This window comes from Tamandua tetradactyla, chromosome 1 (genome assembly GCF_023851605.1).
Source record: "Tamandua tetradactyla isolate mTamTet1 chromosome 1, mTamTet1.pri, whole genome shotgun sequence".
NCBI classification, from domain to species: Eukaryota; Metazoa; Chordata; class Mammalia; order Pilosa; family Myrmecophagidae; genus Tamandua; species Tamandua tetradactyla.
The window spans coordinates 63,575,785-63,587,146 of NC_135327.1; the positions used below are offsets into that span (position 1 = coordinate 63,575,785).

Below are 11,362 nucleotides of genomic sequence, written 5' to 3' on the forward strand. Positions count from 1 at the left end.
TTTCTACCTTAATGGAAGTCGTGGAACATCCACCCTCCCTGCCTCACTCCTTGGTCCTCTGGCATGGGATTTGCAGCCTAGCTGGGGATGCCCCAGGGAGTGAGGCTCCCAGGAACCCTGGAAGGGGGTGGCACTGTACAGGCTCCAAATCAGTCCTTGAGGAGCCTCAGCATGGGTGTCCTGGACCCCTCCACCAGTGCCAGGCACTGCAGGGGAAACTGCATCAGCCCGGCTGCCCTGGACAAGGTCAGTGCCCTGGCCAGGTGGCAGCTGCTTACAACTGCAGCCTGCTCAGCTCACAGCTCCTACCAGTTCCTGCCCTAAGGAGGGGTCAAAGTGGGTCTTGTCTCTGGCATAGGAGATAAGAATATTTTTTTCTTTTGTTTTAATGTAAGCATTTAGAGCTATAAAATTTCCTCTCAGCAATGCTTTTGATATAACCAATAAACTTGGGTATGTTATATTTTCATTTTCATCAGCCTGAAGATACTTCCTAATTTCCTTGTTATTTCTTCTTTGGCCCATTGTTTGTTTAAAAACTTGTTGTTTTATTGATGCATATTTGTAAATTTTCCAGTTCTACCTCCATGATTGATTTCTAGCTTCATTTCATTGTGGTTGGAGAAGGTACATTGTGTGATTTCTATATTTTTAAATTTATTGACACTTGAGTTCTGATCAAACATATGGACTATCCTGGAGGATGACCCATGTACACTAGGGAAGAATATGTATTATGCTGCTGTTGGGTAAAGGGTTCTTTCTCTTTATAAATATATAAATATATATATTGGGGTTAGTTCGTCTATAATATCTTTCCAGTTTTCTCTTATTGCTCTTCTGTCTTCATATCCTATCCTTTTTTAAAAGTGATATATTGAAATCTTCAGCTATTAATGTGTAACTATTTCTCTCTGCAACCTCTCAATATTTACTTCATATATTTTGGAGCTCTGCATGTAAGTGTCTTCTTGTTGAATTGGCCCCTTTATCAGTATATAGAAACATTCTTTTTCCTTCTTAACAGTTTTTATCTGATATTTATAGCTACTCTATCATAGTTTAATTCCTGTTTGAATGAAAGATATTTTCCTTCCATCCTTTCACCTTCAATCTACTTGTGACTTTCAATTTAAGGTGTCTTCTAAACGATGTTTAGGTAGGTCATTTTTTTTTCATCCATTCTGCCAATCTCTGCCTTTTGGCTGGGAAAGTTTAATTCATTCACATCAAAAGTAATTACTGATAATGCAGAACTTTAAACTGTCATTTTGCTATCTGCTACCTGTAAAATCATATATTTTTCTTCTTAGTTCTTTCCTTCATGTGTTCTTTCATACTTATTTGATTTTTTGTATCGTGCTATTTTGAGTCCATTCTCATTTCTTTCTATATATATTTATCATATATTTTCTTTATGGTTAGCAGTGGGCTAAGTTTAACATCATAAATCTATGAGAATAATGTTTGATTTGATATGAAGTTTGTTTTAATAACACACAAAATACTTCCTGTAATCCTCTCTCCTTTTTTTAATTTGTTGCAAATTACATTTTTATACATTGTATGTCCAAAAGCAAAAACTTATCATTACCATTTTTCTTCGAAACTTTTTATTGTAGTAACATTATACAACTCAAAATTTCCCACTGTAACCACTTTCAAGTGTTCAATTCACTAATATTAATTACATTCACAAAATTGTGCTACAATCACCAACATCCATTGCCCCAACATTTTTACCTCAAACAGAAAGCTTTGCACCCATTAAGCAAAAACTCTGTATTCTTTCCCCCCACCAAAAGTGACATTTTTAAATGTTCTTGCTAAAAAAGGAAAAAAAGTAAAAGTAAAAATATCACAAGGTATAACATATTCTAGAAGGAAGGTGGATGTGAAAAGTAAAAGGGTATTCCACATTATGTGTGGCTATTTCAGACATGTTTTTGACAACTACACAAAAGCACAGACTTCAAGTAAAGAAAATTGGTTTCTGGAGATCCAAGATCCTGTTCATTTTGAGTTGAGTGTAACCAGTTTTGACTTTCTTCTTGCCAAATCGTAATCATGTTCTGTTTAAGGCTATGCTAGTGAAGAAAAGAATAAAGTCAATGGCAGAAAGCATAACATGTAGCTAAATATGTACACTAGAATACTGGGTGTCAAAAGTTTGGAAATAGTGATTTTTTTTTTAGGATTTGAAGAGACGAATGTTTACCACAAAGATTTTAGTACATATAAGTATGTATAATGTGTATAAATTAATATACCTATAGAACATAAATTTCAAAAGCAATTCTGGAATTCGTGTAAAAATTAAAAATCAGGGCAATGTATAGATATAATTGCCTTAATCATTCAATTTTTTATAATTTCCTAAGCTTTATATTCAACAGTAAAACTACCATTTATAACTCAAAATTTTTGGTATCTTTTAAATAAAATCAGTAATATCACATAATATGAAATTTCACATGCTTTTCCATATTCAATTAACAATGTTTTATCAATTATTAATCCTTTCTTGCTTAAAAGGTTAATTTTAAGTTTTCCCACATTCATAAGACTTCCTCTTTTTTATGACTCTTTGATGAAAAATGAGGTTTGGCTTCCCATGAAAAAATTTTCCATATATGTTTCATTTATGTTGATGCTGTGCCATATGAATTAAACAATGTTTAAGTTGGTGAGACTTCTTGAAGAAGGCTTTGCCATGTTGAGTACATCCATCGGATTTCTCTCCTGTGTGAATTATCTGATGCATGACAAGCATTGATGAATTTACAAAAACTTTGCCATATTTTCTACATGTTTATAGTTTCTTTCTGGTATAACATCTAGAATATTTATAAATCAATGGACTATACTTGAAGGTTTTCCAGCCTTTTTTACATTCAAATAAGTTTTCAAGTGAATGAGAATTTACATGTTGAGTAAAAGAGGAGTGCCAAGTGAATGTCTTCCCACACTGGCTGCATTCATAAGGTTTCTCTCAGTGTGAAGTATCTTGTGGGCCATAATAGGTTGTGCTTTATGCATACAAGCTTTCCCACAGTTGTTGTACATAGAGTTTCTCCCCATTATGAATTTTCTGATGACTTACAAATTATGAATTTTCTGATGACTTATGCTTTTTTGCTGTAGGCTTTCTCACATCCAATGCACTCAAAGATTTTTTTTCCTTGTATGTTGATTTTATGTCTAATTAGATAACATTTCTTTCTGAAGTCTTTCCTGCAGTCATCACATTCATAGGGATTTTCATTAATATAACTTTTTTTTTTTTTTTTGGCATGGGCAGGCATCGGGAATCAAACCTGTGTCTCTGGCATAGCAGGCAAGAATTTTGCCACTGAGCCACTGTCACACCTCCCAGTATAACTTTTATTATAACTGAATAAGTCTAAATTAGTTTCCAAACTCTTTCCATTGATCCACATTCATGTTGTTTTTTTCTTGAAGAAATAATGTTTATATTCAGATTGTAATTTTGAACTTTCTTCTTAGTCAGTGTTTCCTTAAAAGTGAATATATCTGGGTTCAGAAAATTATCTGTGCTTCCCCATTGTCTCTCTAGCTCATCATCAAGTAAGCAGACAACTTCTGGATAGCTCCTATGAGTTCTCTTCCTCCATCCATGGCTTTTGTCCTTGCTCTACCTTGAAGATCACTTTTGTTTTAGTAATGAACATCCCACTGAGATTAGGTCCCTCAAGTTCTCCAGCATCACATCACAATACAGTTGCTCTGAGTACAATCAAGCAACTGCCATTCTTCCATGGTGAAGTCCACAGCTACATTCTGGAATGTCACTGATCCCATTTCCTGTGGCCCTAGGTTAGTCTTTTGTAGATTTTAAGCAGGGCTGCTAGAATGCAAGACAGGCAGGAATGAACAGGAGGGACTCATGACTTCAATTAGTCTCCCCTAAAATTGTACTTCCTTCCCATCAACCAACAAATTGGTCTTTGCCCATCAGGTATCCCCCTGTAGGGTCACCAGCCCCACCCAAGGAATGGAGAATACCTCTTCATCCTTATCATTACTTTTTATGCATTTGAGTTATAGAACTTGAAAGAAATAAGAAGTGGAATTACTTACCAAACATATAATCAGATTGGCATTTCATTGACCCATTAAAACAGAGGTTTTAATATCTTTGTGCTGTGTTGATTCACAGTTCAGTGTCCTTTCCTTTCCATCTAAGAACTCCTTTTAGCACGGTTTGTAGGGTAGGTCTTGTGGTGATGAACTCCCTCAGATTTTTTTTTTAATCTGGAAATGTCTTAATCTGTCCCTTATCTTTTGTTGTTCTTGTTTTTTGTTTTTTGTTTTGACAAGGGCAGGCTCCAGGAATTGAACTGGGTCTCCAGCTCAGCAGGTGGGAATTCTTGCCACTGAGCTACCATTACACTGCCCTGTCCCTTATTTTTAAAAGGCAATCTCACCAGATATAAAATTCATTTTCAATTGTTTTCTTTCTATGAATTAAATATTTTGTATCCCACTGCCTTCTTGCATCCATGGTTTCAGATGAGAAATTGAAACTTAATCTTATTAGGAGTCCCTTGTACATATTTCATTGCTCTTTTCTTGAACATTTAGAACTCTCTCTTTGTTCTTGGCATTGGACAGTTTGATTACCATATGTCTTTGCATTTTTCTCTTGGAGTTTAGCCTGTGTGGGATTTTTCTGACCCTTCTGAATGTGCATATCCATGTCTTCCATTAAATTTTGGAATTTTTATGCCAATATTCCTTTGAACATTCTTTCTATCCCTTGTGCTTGCATACTTCAAGGAATTTTTTTAATTGCAATTATATATTTAACAGGTCAAAGAAAATATCACAATGTGGAATTTTTAGTATTTTGACCTGAATAGCTATGAAAACACTATGTATCAGAAATAGGGGATGTAGTTTAAGCAATATGTAGAGGGAAAAGTATGATTTTAAATACACATTATTAAAAAAGTACAATAAATCAGTGATCTGAGTTCTGTTTACAAAAAAAGGAAAAGATTAGTAAAACTAAAAAGAATAGGACTTAAACAATAAGATAGGATCAGGAATAAGGCAGGAGCTTTTCAAATTCATAGGGGTTGGTGCAGAAACCAAAATTTTCCCATCTATATAAAGGAAGTGGTAATATTGACTTCTCAGTGAGATTGGTAATATTAACTGCCGCTGTATGATAGAGGCACTTTGTGAACTATAAAGAATTATTCCTACACAATTCCATTTTCATTTCATTTATTCAACACATATTTTGCAATTAATTATTCCATCCCAGGAACCTCCATGTTAGTGGGCATGTACTGCTTTGATTATTGTTTAATTTTCCTTCTTTTTATACTGATGCCCGTTGTACAACCTTAAGTATTTATTATGTTTCATGAATAATACCCTAATGCTCAAAACATTTACTATTTAATATTTTCCTGAAGATGTTTCTTTTATGAATGCAAGACTTCCCTTGAAGTTAAAAACAATGGGGAAATTTATAAACCATGTTTTCTGTTAATAGGCTAAATCTGAGTAATTTCATGTTAATTTTAGCTGTTTGAGTATAAAAGCAGATTGGAATTAGAAGCCTTACTGGGTTACACACACAATGACTTCATGAGCTCAGCTTTCTGAGAAGGTATGCTAAATGTTCCTTAAACTTGATTCTTCTTTTTCTTGGACACACGGCTAGACTATGTTCCCAAGCCTCCTGTAATATAAGACCACACTGCAATTTTGGCCAATGACTTGTGAGTGGAATTAATGTGGATAATTTTCAAGACTGCTCATTGTAAACCTCCCACACAAAAACCTTGCTCTTACCTCACATCTGCTGATTGAATAATAGCTCCTCAAATGATCTTGGATTTCAGCTGTTGAAGAGAGCAGACCTTGTCAGCCTTGACCCAGGAATGATGACCTGGAACATGCCCCACCTCCAGTTGGATTTTATATGAATTAGACTTAAACTTCTACAATGTTCAGTCACTGACATTTGGGCACACACACTACTCTGATTGACTAACTCAGTGCAGTTGAATAGCAGTCATGCTCTGAAAATTCTTTTAAAATGTAATTTGTGTTCCCAAGCATTTGTTTTCAGTGTCGGATTATTCTTGGTCCCCTGTTCTTTCAGTTTTCAGTGGTTCAGTGGTTTCAGTTGTTTCATGTTTTCCCAAAATACCACTGAGAATGAGGAAAAACAAATTCTATCCCCAAACACCTCTGTGATTTCCTGAAGCTGTCCATTGCTTGAACTTTTATTCAAAGTGATTTGTTTCAGAGTTCATGCTAGATTCTGGGAAGCCACCCCCAATGGAAATTGCCTTCTTCCCCCACTCTAGTCCCTCTTCCCCTCTCCTGAGATGAAGACTGCTGTAGTTTGTAGGAAGCTGGGTGCAAGAGGGACTTTGGGCTCTCAGGGGGTCATTGGGGAAAGGTTGACATAAAGCTCTATGATGCAAATGTTCTAAAAATGATGGTAGTGAAGGATACAAAACTATGTGATGATATTGTGAGCCACTGATTATATAACAGGGTTGGTCTGTATATGTGCTGGTATTTCTCAGTGAAAATATACTAAAAAAAAAAAAAAAAAAGCTCTAGTGGGTCCCTGATCTCCCTGACTCTGGGAAGGCTAAGAACCAACAGAACAAGACTGTCCTACTTCTGAAGCTGGAAAGGAAAGCATTATTCAGGGCCCTGCTCAAAAGACAGAAAGTCTCTTTTTTTTTTTTTTTAACTTAGATTAGAGGTGGCAGTGTTTGGTCTTTTAACACCTATGAGACAGTCCCCAAAAGCACAACACAAGAACCAAGGAGCCAAGGAAGGAAAATCGCAGCCCCCTAAGGAGCTTTGACCCTGAGAGAAGAATGATCAAGGAGAAGAAACAACTGTTACTGCAGACATAAGACAATTTGAATAATAAGAAGCACAGAGCATGTAAGGAAGCTTAACTGTACCTCAAAAAACCTTTCTAAAGTACAAATTTTGAATTTTTGTAACTATATATAATTCAGTAGATTAATTGAAAGAAATGAAGATCATCATGGAGACCTGAATTAGCAACTGGGAAAATGAAACGGAAGAAATATCTTGAAGCATGGGCAAATATAAAGAGATGGGAAGCAAATGGGAATAGATAAGCACCAAGGAGGACAGATAGTAAAACCCTGACATGTGAATAACAGTTGCATTAGAAAGAGAAAAAGGAACCAATGGAGAATGGGCAAGTATCGTACAAATAACAGAAGAAAACTTCCAACTGAAGAAAACCTCAACTGAATTTTGAAAGCAATAACTAGGTTTTAGACTGATTTGTTAAGGAAAAGCATATGCCTTGGAATATCCTAGTAAAATTACAGAATACTAAAGACAAAGGAAAAAAATCATAAAATCATCTTGGCAGATAGAATTAGGAAAGAGTCAAACTTGCACTGGACTTCTCAATTGACACAGCTCATCATGTGAACCTCCTTGAAAATTCTTGCACTTGGTTCATGGTTGCTATTCTGTCTTAGTTTCCCTCCTTCATCAATTTTTTTTAACTTTTTTATTGTATAGGATAACATATATACAAAGCAAAGAAATAAAAAAAAAAAACAATAGTTTTCAAAGCAGTCTTCAACAAGTAGCTACAGGACAGATTCCAGAGTTTGTCATGTGCTACCATACTATTATCTCAGACTCTTCTTTCTAGCTGCTCCAGAATATAGGACGCTAGAAGGCTTAAATATTCTGTGTCATCACAATCAACTTTTTTCCCTTCTTTCTTTGTGAAAAATAACATATAAAGAAAGCTGTAAATTTCAAAGCACAGTACTACAATTAGTTGTAGACCATATTTCAGAGTTTGACATGGGTTACAATCCACAATTTTAGGTTTTTACTTCTAGCTGCTCTAAAATACTGGTGACTAAAGGCAATATCAATATAATGATTCAGCATTCATATTTGTTTGTTAAATTCTATCTTCTCTGTATAACTCCACCATCACCTTTGATCTTTCCATCCCTCTCTTTAGGGGTGTTTGGGCAATGGCCATTCTAAGCTTTTCATCTTGGAAGGGTCTGTCACTAATATAGGGAGATGGAACTATCTAATGTTCTGGAGAGGCTGGGCTAGGTTTCAGGACTTATCTATACCAGGGACCCATCTGGAGATTGTAGGTTTCTGGAAAGTTACTCTAGTGCATAGAACCCATGTGGAATCTTATATATTGCCCTAGGTGTTCCTCAGGATTGGCTGGAATGGTTCTGGTTGGGGTTTGTCAGGTTATGATAGGTAGCAATGTCTAACCGAAGCTAGGATAGCAGCAACCTTCAGAGTAGCCTCTCAATTCTATTTGAACTGTCTCTGCCACTGATACTTTATTAGTTACACTTTTTCTCCTTTTTGGTCAGGATGGAACTGTTGATCCCAAGGTACTGGGGCTGGATTCATCCCTGGGAGTCATCTCCTACATTGCCAGGGAAGTCATGTCCCACGTAGGGGGGAGGGCAATTATTTCAGTTGCAGAGTTGTGCTTAGAGAGAGTGATACCTCATCTGAGTAACAAAAGATGTCCTCCAGAAGTAAATCTTAGGCATGCATATGTAGTCTAAGTTTCTCTGCTACCTACATAAGCTTCACAAGAGTAAGCCTTATGATTGAGGGCATGTCCTATTGATTTGGGAGTGCCTAAAATTTGACTCAGTATCAGGGCATTCACTGATGGTAAGGTTTAACAGTTCCATATTCTTTCTCCTATCCCTCAGGAAACTCTGCCAATTCTTCTTTTTTATTTTTATGGGCGGGCACTGGTAATCAAACCTGGGTCTCTGCATTGGCAGGGGAGAACTCTGTCTGCTGAGTCATGGTGGCTGCCCTGCCAAAACTTTTTGGTTATCTGCTTAGTATACTCTAGGATGTAACCAGGAATTACAATATTCTATACCGGATTAAAGGGCCTCTTTCTTATTCTGGGCTCCCTTTGTTTCAATTATTCAAATGAGCTATACAGATAGGTTGAGTTAGATTATGCCCTAAAGAAAATTTCAGTTCCAGACCAAATAAATCTTTCTTCCATTGGTCTCAAAGAGTATGTGGTTCTAAAATATAAACACTGTCTTCCTTACCCCTATGTTCTGAATTACTTCAACACCAACCTGTTCAGCTTCATTCTTATCTCTAAATATCAGGTTATATATATAAAACAACCTCTCAAAATCTGGAAATAATAATCACCACTCCAGACTTAACGTGTCTGCTTTAAAAGCTTACAGTCTAGGCCCTTGTTTTCTTATAAGCATTTACTAAAGGCAACCATACCATTCTGTTTTTTTGTTCCTGGCTTATTTTGTCTCACCAAATGTCCCACATGTTCATTCACATCATTGCATGCCTCATGACTTTATTCCTTTTTGTAGCAGTGCAACCATCATTCATAAGTATACACCATCATTCACCAATTTACTTTTCAGTCATTCAACCACCGCATTCATCGGTCATCATATATAGGACACAAGGTCCACAGTTCATCAACATTTTCAATTTTAGATAATTTCATTGTTCCAAAAAGAAGGAAAACCAATAATCACCCCCTTGCCAAATAGGAAGTCTAACCCTCCTCTTAATTCTTGTCCCTCCCTGCATTATTTACCTCTGCTGTTGCTGTGGTAGTGCTGATAGTTTCTTTTTGAACAAAACTCTTAGAATGCAATAAGTTTCCCCCCTATAACCTGGACTTAAACACTCTTTGCACAAGCATCATATCTTTGAAGTAATTCTTGCATGAACTAATTCATATTTCTAGTGTTAATAAATGGGACTCGTAGGTCTATTCAACCCCTTTCAATCTTGTTCATCTTTGATATGGTAAAATTACTTATAGACCCACTAGAGAACCACCTTCACTCCTATCTATACCCTTACATTGGAGTTCAACCTCATTAGCTAACAGTTCACCCATACCTAGCTTCTATGTATCACTAAGTCCCCTGTATTCTGTATTATAAGCCTCTGATTGTACCTTTATGCTGGTCATAATAGTGGGACCATACAGTATTAATCCTTTTGTGTCTGGCTAAGTTCACTCAGCATTATGTCCTCCAGGCTCATCCATCTTGTCATGTGCTTCAGGATGTCATTTCATCTTACTTCTGCATAATATTCCATCGCATATATATATATATACCACATTTTGTTGATCCACTTATCTGTTGATGGGCATTTGGTTTGTGTCCATCTTTTCGTGATTGGTAATAATGCTATGAATATCAGTGTACAAATGTGTGTTTGTGTCATTGCTTTCAGCTCTTCTGGGTATATACCAAGTAGTACTATTGATGGGTCATAGGGCAACTCGATATTTAGTTTCCTAAGGAACCACCAAACAGTCTTCCATAGTGGCTGCATGATTATGCATTCCCATGAGCAGTGCATAAGTGTCCCAGTTTCTTCACATCCTCTACAACATTTATAGTTTCCTGTTTGTTTAATAGCAGCCATTCTTATAAGTGTGAGGTAGTTTCTCATTGTACTCATGATCTGCATTTCCTTTAAATCCAATGAAAATGAGCATCTCTTCATGTGCTTTTGAGCCATCTGTATTTGCTTTTCAGAAAAATGTGTATGCATATCTTTAGCCCATTTTATAATTGGATTGTTTGTTCTTCTGTTGTGTGATTTCTTTGTATATACAAGAAATCAAACCTTTGACATGTGGTTTCCAAAGATTTTCTCCCATTGAGTTGGCTGCCTCTTCACCTTTTTAACAAAGCCTTTTGAGGTGCAGATGCATTTGACTTTGAGGCGTTCCCATTTATCTATTTTTTCTTTTGTTCCTTGTGCTTTGGGTGTAAAGCTTAGGAAGCTACCTCCTATTACTAGGTCTTGAAGATGTTTCCCTACATTTTTTTCTAGAAGCTTTATGGTACTATTTCTTATATTTGGGTGTTTGATCAACTTTGAGTCAAATTTTCTGTAGGATGTAAGATAGGGGTCCTCTTTCATTCTTTTGGCTATTGATATCCAGTTCTTCCATACCCAATCATTGAAAAGACTATTTTGTCCCAGTTCATAGGATTTGAGGCCTTGTCAAAAATCAGTTGGTCATGGATTTGGTGGTCTATTTCTGCACTCTTGGTTTGATTCCATTGGTCAATGCTCTATCTTTGTTCCAGTACTATGCTGTTTTGACCACCGTGGCTTTATAATAGGTTTTAAAATCAGGGAGTGTTAATACTCCCACTTTAATCATCTTTGTTAGGATGCTTTTAGCTATTCAGGTCTCTTTCCCTTTCAGATGAATTTGGTAGTTAGCTTTTCCAAAGCGTATTGTTGGAATTTTGATTGGTACTGTGTTGAATCTGCAGAT

At 36.2% G+C, this 11,362-nt stretch overlaps 1 pseudogene; it reads right to left on the reverse strand.

Moving 5' to 3' along the window:
* Positions 1–2,542: 2,542 nt before the first annotated feature.
* On the reverse strand, positions 2,543–3,896 carry LOC143680802 (zinc finger protein 717-like; annotated as a pseudogene).
* Between the last annotated feature and the right edge of the window lie 7,466 nt (positions 3,897–11,362).